This window comes from Plecotus auritus, assembly GCF_963455305.1.
Source record: "Plecotus auritus genome assembly, chromosome: 3".
Lineage (NCBI taxonomy): Eukaryota > Metazoa > Chordata > Mammalia > Chiroptera > Vespertilionidae > Plecotus > Plecotus auritus.
In genome coordinates, this window is record NC_137772.1 from 203,289,059 (window position 1) to 203,301,716 (window position 12,658).

Consider the following 12,658-nt stretch of genomic DNA (forward strand, 5'->3'; position numbering starts at 1 on the left):
GGAGGCCCAGCATTCTTGAAAGCTTTACCTGATTGCATCAGGCACATTAAGGATAATCTCTCTTTTGATACACTCAAAACCAGTTGATTTGGGATCTTAATTATATGTACAATCCCTTTATGCTTGCCATATTCTGAAGGCTAGGAATAAGTCATAGGTCTTGCCCACACTGAAATTATATGTGGTGTGAACATATGGGAATAGTCATGGAGACCCCTGTAGGATCTGTACACCACAGCAACCACAAATGAGGAATAATATATTGACAGTGCACAAATTGAAGCAAGAACCAACTTGGTCATGTACATGTTCATGAAAAGACTCCTCTGTTAGAGAAACAGTGCTATTGGTGGGTCTCACTAGTGGTTTTACATCTCCAGAGCATTGAGAGCTGGGCTGACTTTTGGGAGTGTTGAAATTGCATTATGTAACTTTTTTGATAGTGTTATTTCTCAGGAAATCTAATTCATTGCTTTTGTTGTTGTTCAGTGTGTGTGTGTGTGTGTGTGTTGTGTCCTAGGTAAGAATCTTTGTTTATCCCCAGGTTACAAAAATATTATATATATATATATATATATATATATATATATATATATATATATTCTAGAAGCTTCATTATATTATTGATATATATAAAGAGCCAGGGCCGTCACAACCGAAACAACTGAATGGTCGACCGAACAGGCTGAGTGGGGCGACCAGGCCAGCAGGGGAGTTAGTGAGGGACGACCAAACGATTGAGTAGCAGGCTGCATGGGGTGACCAGGCTAGCGGGGGCAGGGGGGCAGTGAGTGGTGACCAGGATGGTAAGGGGGCAGTTGGGGGTGACCAGGCCAGCAGAAGGGGGCAGTTGGGTGCGACCAGGCTGGCACGCGGGGGGGGGGGGGGGCTGTAAGGAGCAACCAGGCTGGCGGGGGAGCACTTACAGGCAATTGGATTTGTGGAGGGGGGCAGTTGGAGGTGACCAGGCTGGTGGGGGGAGTTAGGGGCAATCAGGGCGGCAGGCAGAGATACTTAGGGGTGATCAAGCTGGCAGGGGGGCCAGTTAGGGGCGATCAGGCAGGCAGGCAGGTGAGCAATTAGGAGCCAGTAGTTCCAGATTGTTAGAGGGATGTCTGACTGCCGGTTTAGGCCTGATCCCACACATGGTCTTAGGCAACCCCTGTGAAAGGGGTCACGACCCACAGGTTGAGAACCACTGTCAGGGGTCGCCTAAGACCATCGGAAAACACAGATATTTACATTACGATTCATAACATTAGTAAAATTACAGTTATGAAGTAGCAATGAAAATAATTTTATGGTTGGGGGTCACCACAACATGAGGAACTGTATTAAAAGGTCATGGCATTAGGAAGGTTGAGAACCACAGGTCTAGACTCTCCAGTGGAAATCACACGTTCTTTTGAAGTTTCCAATGAATATAACATTTGTGAGCATTTATATTAAACTAGAGGCCCGGTGCACAAAATTCATACACGGCGGGGGGGGGGGGGGTGTCCCTCAGCCCAACTTGAACCCTCTTCAACCTGAGACCCTTCGGGGGATGTCCGACTGCTGGTTTAGGCCCGATCCCTGAGATCGGGCCTAAACAGGCAGTTGGACATCTTTCTCATAATCCGGGACTGCTGGATCCCAACTGCTTGTCTGCCTGCCAGCCTGGTCACCCCTAACCACTCCCCTGCCAGCCTGATCAACGCCTAACTGCCCCCTGCCAACCTGGTCGCCCCTAAGTGCCCTGCCCTTCCAGCCTGGTTGCCCCTAAGTGCCCTCCCCTGCTGGCCTGATTGCACCTAACAGCCTCTGCCTCGGCCCCCACCACCATGGCTTTGTCTGGAAGGACATCCAGATGGATGTCTGAAAGATGTCTGGTCTAATTAGCATATTACCCTTTTATTAGTATAGATAATATATATGCCCCTAAAAAGTTATATTATGCCCTAAACATTTTGGCTTATTGGATAGAGCGTCGGCCTGCAGACTGAAGGGTCCCAGGTTTAATTCCGGTTAAGGGCATGCACCTTGGTTGCAGGCACATCCCCAGTGGGGGCTGTGCAGGAGGCAGCTGATTGATGTTTCTCTCTCATCAATGTTTCTAACTTTCTATCTTTCTCCCTTCCTCTCTGTAAAAAATCAATAGGATATATTTTTTAAAAGTTATATTATTTTACACACTTTAAATTCAACAGTACATATTCAACCTCTTTTACCTTTTTTCCCCCTAAACATATCTTATTGATTTTTTTCATGGAGAGGAAGGGAGAGGAATAGAGAGTTAGAAACATCAATGAAATAGAAACATCGATCAGCTGCCTCCTGCACTCCCCCAACTGGGGATGTGCCCACAACCAAGGTACATGCCCTTGACCGGAATTGAACTTGGGACCCTTCAGTCCGCAGACTGATGTTCTATCCACTGAGCCAAACTGGTTAGCACCCCACCCCAATACTTCTTTATTTTTCTTTTTAGATTATCCACATTTGTAGATATGGCATTAATTCATTTTTCAATTGATTTTTAGAGAGAGTGGAAGGGAGAGGAATATAGAGAGAGAAACATCAATGTAAGAAACATCCCTTCAATTGCCTTCCTTAGGAGCCCTGACCAGGGATCCAACTTGAAACCCAGGTATGTGTCAGGTATGTCCCCTGACCTGGAATTGAACCTGCAACCTTTCCGTGCACAGGACCATGCTCACGCTGAACCAACCTATTCACTTCAGCCTGGCTGTTACACAACTTCTGGAATTTTATTTCAATTAATTCTCGCAAAGTCTGTGGTTTAGGTAATATTCAAATTTTGCTGACGAGAAAAAAACAAACAAAAACAAAACAACCTCTTCGTTTTGAGACATTATTCTTCACTCATTGCTGCGTTTTCCTGCCAGCCCTAGAAAATCTCTTGACAGCGATCTCACTGGGTATACAGAGTCAGAAGCATTCTCCTCACCACTACCCTCTCCAAAGCCTCCTCTGCACTGGTACTGAGGCTGCCCTGGAGGGCACAGAGGCTAGGTAACAGAGACAGGATTTGGACCACTGGGGCCACCCCGCCTCTCCACTCTCAGCCTTTCTCCATTGTGCTGAAGAAGGTGGGGCCAGCAACTTCCAGCAGCACCGAGCTTCCAGATAGGCCAAGGTTTGCCGCGCTAGCTCTTTGGACACCGGAAGTGCTGCCGTCTCTCCCTCTCCTGAGCCGCTGTCGCCCCGGAGGTTATAGGGCTGCCCCTGAAGTCCTCTGCATGCCTCCCGTCTGTGGCAAACATGGCAGTGGACTCCGAGATGGAACTGCTATTTTTAGATACTTTTAAACACCCCAGCACTGAGCTAAGACTTCACTTCTTGATTCTGACTCTGCTTCTCAACTGTGGGACATGTACAAAAAATCCTTAGGCATGCTTCGACTTTCCATCCTGCTGGTGGCCTTAAATTCTGCACGTACACCCCCCTCCCCCCAGGTGGGTGTGGGCACCACGTCTGTGTCTGCGGGAGAGCATCGGTGGCCAGGACATTTCTCTGCCTTATCTTAGGCTCCTGCGTCTTTGGTTGAGTTGGCTGTTCTGCTTGCTTTGCTCCCCTGCCCCCTTACCTCCATCAACTTTGGGCCTTGAAAATACCTTGGTTCTCAGGTTTAGCTCAGGTGGTGTTTGGGAGGGTCTCAGACGGCCTGTGTTTGACAGCAGTTCCAGAGACCGAGCAGGTCACAATGCTTCGTGATTCCTAAATCCCTCCTCCCAGGTGCTTTTTCTAACGGGAGTTAGGTTGCCCAGATGTGACACTCATTCGGTTTAGGATTCACCCATAAAGTCATGACATATTCGCACAGAACAGCTTTTGTGTGGAGGATACCTGCGAGGAGGGAATCAGCTGTGAAAGGAACCAGTGGCTGATTTGGAACCCCCAGACAGGGAACCTCGCTCACTCCCCGCATGTTTTCTCACTGCACTCCCTGCATGTCTCCGTCAGTGGCCAGCCTGGGCGTGCAGGAGGCTTGGCTTCCTTGTCACCTGGCAACAAAGGAAGCCAAGCCTCCCGCCTGCTCCACCGGCTCCGTCACTGCCATCTTTGTGACTATGGGCACCGCCATATTTGTTGTGGAGTGATGGTTAATTTGCATATTACCCTTTTATTATTTACACATGATATTTAATGTGTAAATTTTACATAGACTCAAACAAGAAATTTTTATCAAAGCCATGACATGAGAGATGTTTCACATCTTTTGGTAGTGGCCTGAAAAGCTTGAATGAAATAAAAGATGGATTTAAACCTAGATGACCTTACTGAGACACATTTTTCTATTTTGAAAACTGTGGAACAATAATTTCTTTTTTTTAAAATATTTTATTGATTTTTTTTACAGAGAGGAAGAGAGAGGGACAGAGAGCTAGAAACATCAATGAGAGAGAAACATCGATCAGCTGCCTCCTGCACACCCCCCCACTGGGGATGTGCCCGCAACCAAGGCACATGCCCTTCACCGGAATGGAACCCGGGACCCTTCAGTCCGCAGGCCGACGCTCTATCCACTGAGCCAAACCGGTTTCAGCACAATAATTTCTTTCTTGCCCTAGCTGGTTTGGCTCAGTGGATAGAGCGTCGGCCTGTGGACTGAAGGGTCCCAGGTTCAATTCCATTCAAAGGCATGTACCTTGGTTGCGGGCACATCCCCAGTATGGGGTGAGCAGGAGGCAGCTGATCAATGTTTCTAACTCTCTATCCCTCTCCCTTCCTCTCTGTAAAAAATCAATAAAATGTATTAAAATTTTTTTTCTTTCTTCCATGAGCTGTGTGTGTGTGTGTGTGTGTGTGTGTGTGTACATGTGCTTTTATGCTTATGAGTTTATAAACAATGAGAGTATACTTAAATGTTAGTTATCAGCAACCAGCCCTTAGTGAGTCTTGAACTTCCTGGGGTACCAAGAAAACCTTGATGCTTTAGTAGGAAAAACTTGAATTCTTTCTACATTTATCTGACATTAAAAACAAAAATGCAATAGGGGGATAAATGGTGATGGAATGAGCCTTGACTAGGGGTGGTGAGCACACAATATCAAGCACACAATATCATATACAGACGGTATATTATAGAGTTGTACACCTGAAACCTATATAATTGTATTAACCAATGTCATCTCAATAAATTCAATAAAAATTGTTAAAAAAATCCATGGTGATAATAATCCTATCTATGGCCAAGCTTCATTGGACAATTGAGCGTTCACTGTGTATTCAATGTATTGGGTTTTTCAATTTTTCCAATGACAAAGTTGCTGAACACGAATTATAGCGAGGTCAAAAAGACAATTGCAAAGCAATGAAAGAGAATATGTCTCTATTTGCATGGTAGCAAATGAGAATTCAGCTTTCACAACATCAGTTATGAGATCAATCTATAGCAAAGGCATAAAGTATTTGAATAGGAGTTCATATAAGCTGTTTGGAACATAACAATGTTTTTCATAAAGAAAGCACTGAGCTCTTCCATTACCATACCCTGGTGCTTTCCTGCTTGGCACTGGTCATAGAATTGAAAAGAAACAAGTATTTTATGCAGATTTAAGATCAGCTGCAAATAGAACTTAAGGTCAAAATATTAAATGAATCACAACCAGTGATATTTGACTTGGCCTTTCCCCCCCTCGACACCATGAGTTTATTACCGAGCATTCTTTCCACACTGGTTATAGCAGAATTTGTTCTAGGAAATGTTGCCAATGGCTTCATAGCACTGGTGAACTGCATTGACTGGGTCAAGAAACAAAAGATCTCCTGCGCTGATGGAATTCTCACAGCTCTGGCGGTCTCCAGAATTGGTTTGCTCTGGGTAATAATATTCCATTGGTATGCAACTCTGTTTAATCCAGCTTTGTATAGTTTAAGAATAAGAACTATTGCTGCTATTGCCTGGGCAGTAAGCAACCATTTTAGCCTCTGGCTTGCCATCAGCTTCAGCATATTGTATTTGCTCAAGATAGCCAGTTTCTCCAGCCTATTTTTTCTTCACCTAAAATGGAGAGCTAAAAGAGTGGTTCTCATGATACTGTGGGGGACTTTGGTCTTCTTGGTTTTTCGTCTTGTGGTGTTAAGCATAGATGAAGACATGCAGATGAATGAATATAAAGGAAACATCACTTGGAAGACCAACGTGAGGGATATTGTACACCTTTCAAGTTGGGTGCCCTGACCGGTTTGCTCAGTGGATAGAGCATTGGCCTGTGTTCAGAATGGACCCAGGTTCAATTCTGGTCAAGGGCATGTACCTTGGTTGCAGGCACATCCCCAGCAGGTGCTGTGCAGGAGGCACCTGATCAATGTTCCTCTCATCTATTTTTCTAACTCTCTATCCCTCTCCCTCTCTGTAAAAAATCAATAAAATATATTTAAAAAATTTTTGACTGTATTTATGCTCGTAAACTTCATACCCTTTTCTATGTCCCTGACAGCTTTCTGCTGTTAATCTTTTCCCTGTGGAAACAGCTGAAGAAGATGCAGCTCAGTGGTAAAGAAACTCAAGATCTCAGCACCAAGGTCCATATAAGGGCCACGCAAACTGTGATCTCCTTTCTCTTGCTATTTGTCATTTACAACCAGTGATATTTGACTTGGCCTTTCCCCCGCCACCCCCCCCCCCCCGCCTCGACACGATGAGTTTATTACCGATTAGAGTTTATTACTCTAATCATCTCAGTTTGGAGTTTCTATAATCCTCAGGATATACCAGTTTTCCTGTGTTTCCAGGTTTGGGCACTTGCCTATGTTTCAGGCCACTCACTAATTCTGATTTGGGGAAACAAGAAGCTAAATCAGGACTTTGTCTCAGCTTTATGGCAGGTGAGGTGCTGGCTGAAAGAATGGAAACTTTCAACACTATAGATCAACAAGAAGGAAATCATTTGTGTTCCAGCAAAAATAAAGTGAAGGAGCCTGTAACATATTATACTTCCTACTGGTTTTACCATAGTGTATATAATGGAACAATTTTCAAAGATTTGCCTAAGTTTATCAGATAAGAAATATATATGTGGATGTATGAAAACTATGAGAAAATAATGGAAAAAACGTACCTTGAGTAAGTTTTTTTCAGAAAAGCAATGTAATTATACACAATACTGTGAGAAATTCCTCAGAATTATAAAGTCATGTGTATTTCACATACATAATCCATGTTATCATGTTGCAATTGAAAAATTTGCGATCTATATTTTTGAATTTTTAAAAGCTGCCAACTTAACTCTGAAAATCATTGTTATTTTGAATTGCAATTTGCACCCCAGTGTGTTTAGATTTCAGTGTTAGAACTTCTAATCTTTTTCATGGTAAGGGTATTCAATTCTAAATCATACAGTGAATATGCTTATTTGGGACAGACTTTATTCCACTGTAAATATTTAATTTCTGGTTAACAGACAGCAACCAGAACGTTTGCTAAGAATTTAACAAGTGACAAACATATTTAGAGTAAATTATAAATTTATTTATAATCCAAGAGTAACATATTGTATATGAATACAATAAAGAGTACTAAAGAATATTTTATTTGATATAAATCGGTAAAAAGCTTAGAAAAATCACGCTGCAATAGAGAAAAAATGAAAGAAACTTTATTGAGACATTATTGAAAAGTTGTTATCAAATTTTATGTTGTTAGGAAATTCATCTTTTTATAGTTTTTGAAGGAAAACTATTGTTGAAGTTGAGGTCCGATGTCAAATATTTCAGGTTTTTTCTATACCTTTCTGGGCTTTATATTTACAAATATTTGCTACATCTTCATTCTTAAATTTACTTTTAAACTTCAGATAAGAAGACTTAAATCTTCTCCATTAAACAAAAAGCTCACTGTATGAATAGTAAAGAAATTGTGATATATAATTCAATGAATCTTCCTGCATACATTAAAATGGAATTTATAAAGTCTATATAATAATTATAGGGGCTATCTTAAAGATCTATTTTATCATAATTGGAAAATGATGAAATCAAAGGACGTGTGTTTGAAAATTCCTTGATAGAAAGCTCTATAATAAGAAAGTAAGGTACAATCTTGCTCAGCAACTTGAATTCTACATGACTGCATTAACTCAGGTTATGAAATATTAACATCTTCTAAAAGTTAAAATAAATCATGTCCACATCTGATTTTTTGTGCATATAATTTATCTTCCCCAGGACAATATAAGCCTCAGAAAAGTGATGGTCATGTCTATGTTGTTTACTAGTCACTCCCAGGGCCTACCAGGCAACTGATATAATAGTTGGTAAAAAATAGATGAATGAAATAACTATATAAAGGCTGGGAAACAATTAAAATGAAACTTCACAAAACCTGTAGACTGCATGAATTTCTTAGTTCATGTAACAGGTACATCTGAGAAGTATTTCTCAGATCAAAATTTTGACGATTGCATCATGATATGGGGGAAATATCACTAGAATATAGCCTTCACTCAGCCATATCATATGTGTGGAGACAAGGTGGAATATCAAAATTAAATAGCATGTATCACAATAGTTTGAAAAAGGCATATAAAGGATTTTTCTAAATTTGTATATATATATATATATATATATATATATATATATATAATTTCTGATATGTTTAATGATATTTTTCAAGCTGAGTATTGCATATATAAAAATGGTATCTGACTTATTAAAATTGAGTTAATAATTGCTTTACTAACTCAGCTGCCCTACTAAAATGTTATTTTATTTATGATATTTTCTGTATCTTTTCTACACAAACTTTTGTTTTTTATTATCTATTTTATTGAAATATATTTGACACATCACATTGTGTAAATTTGGTCTTCTAAATAAACTTTTTATTACAATACTAGTGGCCCAGTGCATGAATTCATGCACATTGAAAGGAAATTAATTAGAAGAAATATTTTAATGTCACTATTTGCCCTTTCTCTGTAATAGAAGTGTCAACAAAATTCACAATCAACAATGACAGATGGAAACGCATGCGATTGGAGCCAGTGAGAGCTTTATATGTATTACTCATGTGCGAGTCAACTTAGCTTTTTATAGATATAGAACAAACTTGCTTAATTAGACCTGCTTTCTGATTTAGTTAAACTTTTTACAGCTCAGTGAAGCACCCCACCTTCTCTTTCAAGGTATTTGTCAGCAACACAGCAGTAAATATCAACATGAAGCAGATTATTATTGTAGATCACAAAGGGAGAACAAAGGGTAAAATATTTAATTGCAACAGTGTTTGACTATATTCTGCACAGTGAGAAAACCTGAAGGCATTTTCAAGGTCCACCATTTCTTACTTCTTTTCAGTAGGGTCAAGTTTCTAAGCTTTCTAAATCTCCGTTTACTGGCTAATGAAAAGAAAATAGGATTCCACCAAGTCTCCTATCTACCTACTCCAGGACTTCTGTGAGGATCAAATGAGATGAGGCACAGGAAAATGCTTCATCGACATTTGGTTACAGTGTAAAATGTTTCCACCTGGTTATAAAGCAAGTTGTGTTCCTGGGTTGAAGAAACTCCAAGGAGGCTAGTTGCTAGGGACAGGAAGCTGGGCGTTGCTATATGACATCATTACCCGGATGGACACTTAGGATATTAACCTTTTATATATATAGATTATAGTCACTTAAAGTGAGCTAATAACAGTTGTACAATTCAATGAACACCTTAGCCTGGGGCCTCTAAAGCCAGAATCAAAGTCAGGGATTAAAGTGATAACATTTATTTGGGAAGGCATCTGGAGCATAAATAGGAAGCACATGTAAAAATGAAGCAAGAGAAGATATAGAATGATGTGCTGTGATACATTACTCAGATGGCTGCCACTTTACATGTGTTGTGAGACAAAATGATGGTCAGCGATTGGCACACAAGACTTTTTTGGGAAGGATACAAGGAGGAACCATATGCAGCATTAGTCCATGGAGGAGAAAGAGGAGAGGGAATGCACACCTTTAGCTCTCTCATGTCTCCTATTTCACATCGGCCAGGTTTTATCCAAAGCAGAACTAACATCTCTGTTCCTCTAGCTCCTCAGTGGCCATTTAGAAAGTCAGATCTCATGCCCCACAATGTGCTGTTGTATTCAAGTCCAAAATGGACAGATGATCTGGCTCAGGCAGGGTGTTGACCAAAAGATTAGGAGATGGTCTGGGGAAGCCGAGAAAGCACACACATTTGTGTCTACACAGCTCACTCTTGTGCCACTCAGATGTACTCATGCCCTCCAATCATCCAGAATATTCACTGGTTTTCTGAATGCATTACTTGTGCAGTTGTGGGCCTTGTGTATAGAGGAGCTCCACGCTTGGTTTAATGCTGTGCTCTTCCTGTTTTGTTTTTCAAACAAAAGGTCGTCCTCTGCCTATGAGGAGATGGCTTTGCACTAATTCACCAGGGGTTTACTCTCCCAGTCTCCCTTGGGATTTGTAAGCAACATGCAGAGTGTCTGTACCCCTAAATTGTGTCAATTTTAACCTTTTTCAGATTTTAAAATAAATATAAAATATGGGATATATGTGTAGGTATGTAACACAAAGTTACTAAAATAGAACTTTATAATTTTATACACAAAATATTCCTAATTTAGAGTATATGTCTAAGATTTCAGATTGAAAATGAAGAATAAATTATGGACTATTGAAAATTGCATACACTAAATTTATTACCTCAGAAATAAGACCCAATATATAAATGTTTTTGTAGAGATTCCTCCAAATCATGAAGCTGCTTTCTTTCCATTAATATTTTTAAATCATTAGTTTCACATTCAAAATTTATTAATTATATTTATTAGTAGGAATATCTAATTTTCATTTAGAAATAAATTGTATTTGCCAATATACTTTCAAATATGTGCTACAATTTATTTTCATTTTCATGCATAAGACTACCAAATCTTGAGTAATGATTGTGTTTTAATTGCAAAAAACTCTTTGGGAGATTGGTGTTTTTGGTATATTTTATGTTATCACATACACCTGTTTTACTGGTGAGTAGCTAAAACATATACAGTAAATTGAGTTCAAGAGGTGGAGTAAAGGAGAGAAAATTATGGCCACATGTCCTGTGTTCAATACTGCTAAACCTTTAATATAATAGAATCTATGTTTTAGAAATGAAGATGTCTTTACTCATGGCTTACATTCACAAAGAAATCTCTTCTAAGTCCGGTCTTTGTGATTGAAATTGGTTTTCTTCTTTTCCTAATGTAGTTCATTAATCTATTCATTGAATAAATGTATGTTGAACATTTCTTCTATGTGACTTTTGGAGAAATTTTATTAAAGAACATAAGCTATGATGCCCTAGCCCAGTGGTCGGCAAACTCATTAGTTAACAGAGCCAAATATCAACAGTACAATGATTGAAATTTCTTTTGAGAGCCAAATTTTTTAAACTTAAACTTCTTCTAACGCCACTTCTTCAAAATAGACTCGCCCAGGCCGTGGTATTTTGTAGAAGAGCCACACTCAAGGGGCCAAAGAGCCGCATGTGGCTCGCGAGCCGCAGTTTGCTGACCACTGCCCTAGCAGGTTTGGCTCAGTGGATAGAGCGTTGTCCTGTGGACTGAAGGATCCCGGGTTGATTCTGGCCAAGGGCACATGCCTGGGTTGCAGGCTTGATCCCATATAGGGGGCGTGCAGGAGGCAGCAAATCAATGATTCCCTCTCATCATTGATGTTTCTATCTCTCTCTCCCTTTCCCTTCTCTGAAATCATTAAAAAAATTTATTACAAAAACAAAAAAAGAACATAAGCTATGAAATAAAATTAAAAGTGGACATATGTAATAGGTAGCCACTGAAAAGAGGAAGTCATACCTTTATGTGCCAGGTAATCTGTGTACTTCATAACTTACTGATCCTCACATGTGCAAAATAGTACTGCTCATGTGAAGAACTGAAGTTCTAAGATGCTAAGTGACTTACCGTGTAGTGCAAGCACAGAGCAGAGTAAAAATCCCCAGAGTATGGGGCTCTCCCAAGACTCAGGAACCATCACCAGGAAGAGGCTTCTCATGGCAACAAGAACTAAAAGATGTGTGGAGATAAACCTCAAAAGTATTATGTCATATTTTACTGAAACATTTATTAAGTTGTACTTAAGAACATAAAGCAGGGTCTGAACAAATGTAGATATATACCATGTTCTTGAGTAGATAGAATCAATTTCATAAGGTAGCCATTGTGTCCAAGCCCTTGTGCCCAATGCATTTACAATCAAAATCACAATGAAGTTTCAGGAATATTTAGAAAATTGCCAAATATTTTAACAAAATATTTAATATGTTAATATTAAATAGACTAAAGAGAGAAACCATTATAAAAGAATTAAGTATGAGATATAGGCTTGACAAATATTAATAATGGTCTAAAAAAAAAGCCTGATGAAAGAGAAGCAGATTTAACTCTAAAAGCCCTCCATGGTATACACTGAGTGGCCAGATTATTATGATCTCTGAACGCATAATAATCTGGCCACTCAGTGTATATCCTATATAATAAAAGGTTAATATGCAAATTGTCCCCTTGACCAGGAGTTCAACCAGCAGGCAGGCCAGCCAACCGCCCATGTCCCCTACTCCTGGCCAGGCTGGCCGGACCCCACCCATGCACGAATTCATGCACCAGGACTCTAAAATACATACACACACACACACA

At 40.0% G+C, this 12,658-nt stretch overlaps 1 pseudogene across 1 annotated transcript; it reads left to right on the plus strand.

Annotated features, from left to right (window-relative positions):
- Window positions 1–5,650: 5,650 nt before the first annotated feature.
- LOC308244293 (putative taste receptor type 2 member 33) lies at window positions 5,651–6,876 on the plus strand (annotated as a pseudogene). Its single transcript has 3 exons — window positions 5,651–6,178; window positions 6,398–6,593; window positions 6,675–6,876. The product of its transcript is annotated as a putative taste receptor type 2 member 33 (transcript).
- The last annotated feature ends 5,782 nt before the right edge of the window (window positions 6,877–12,658 follow it).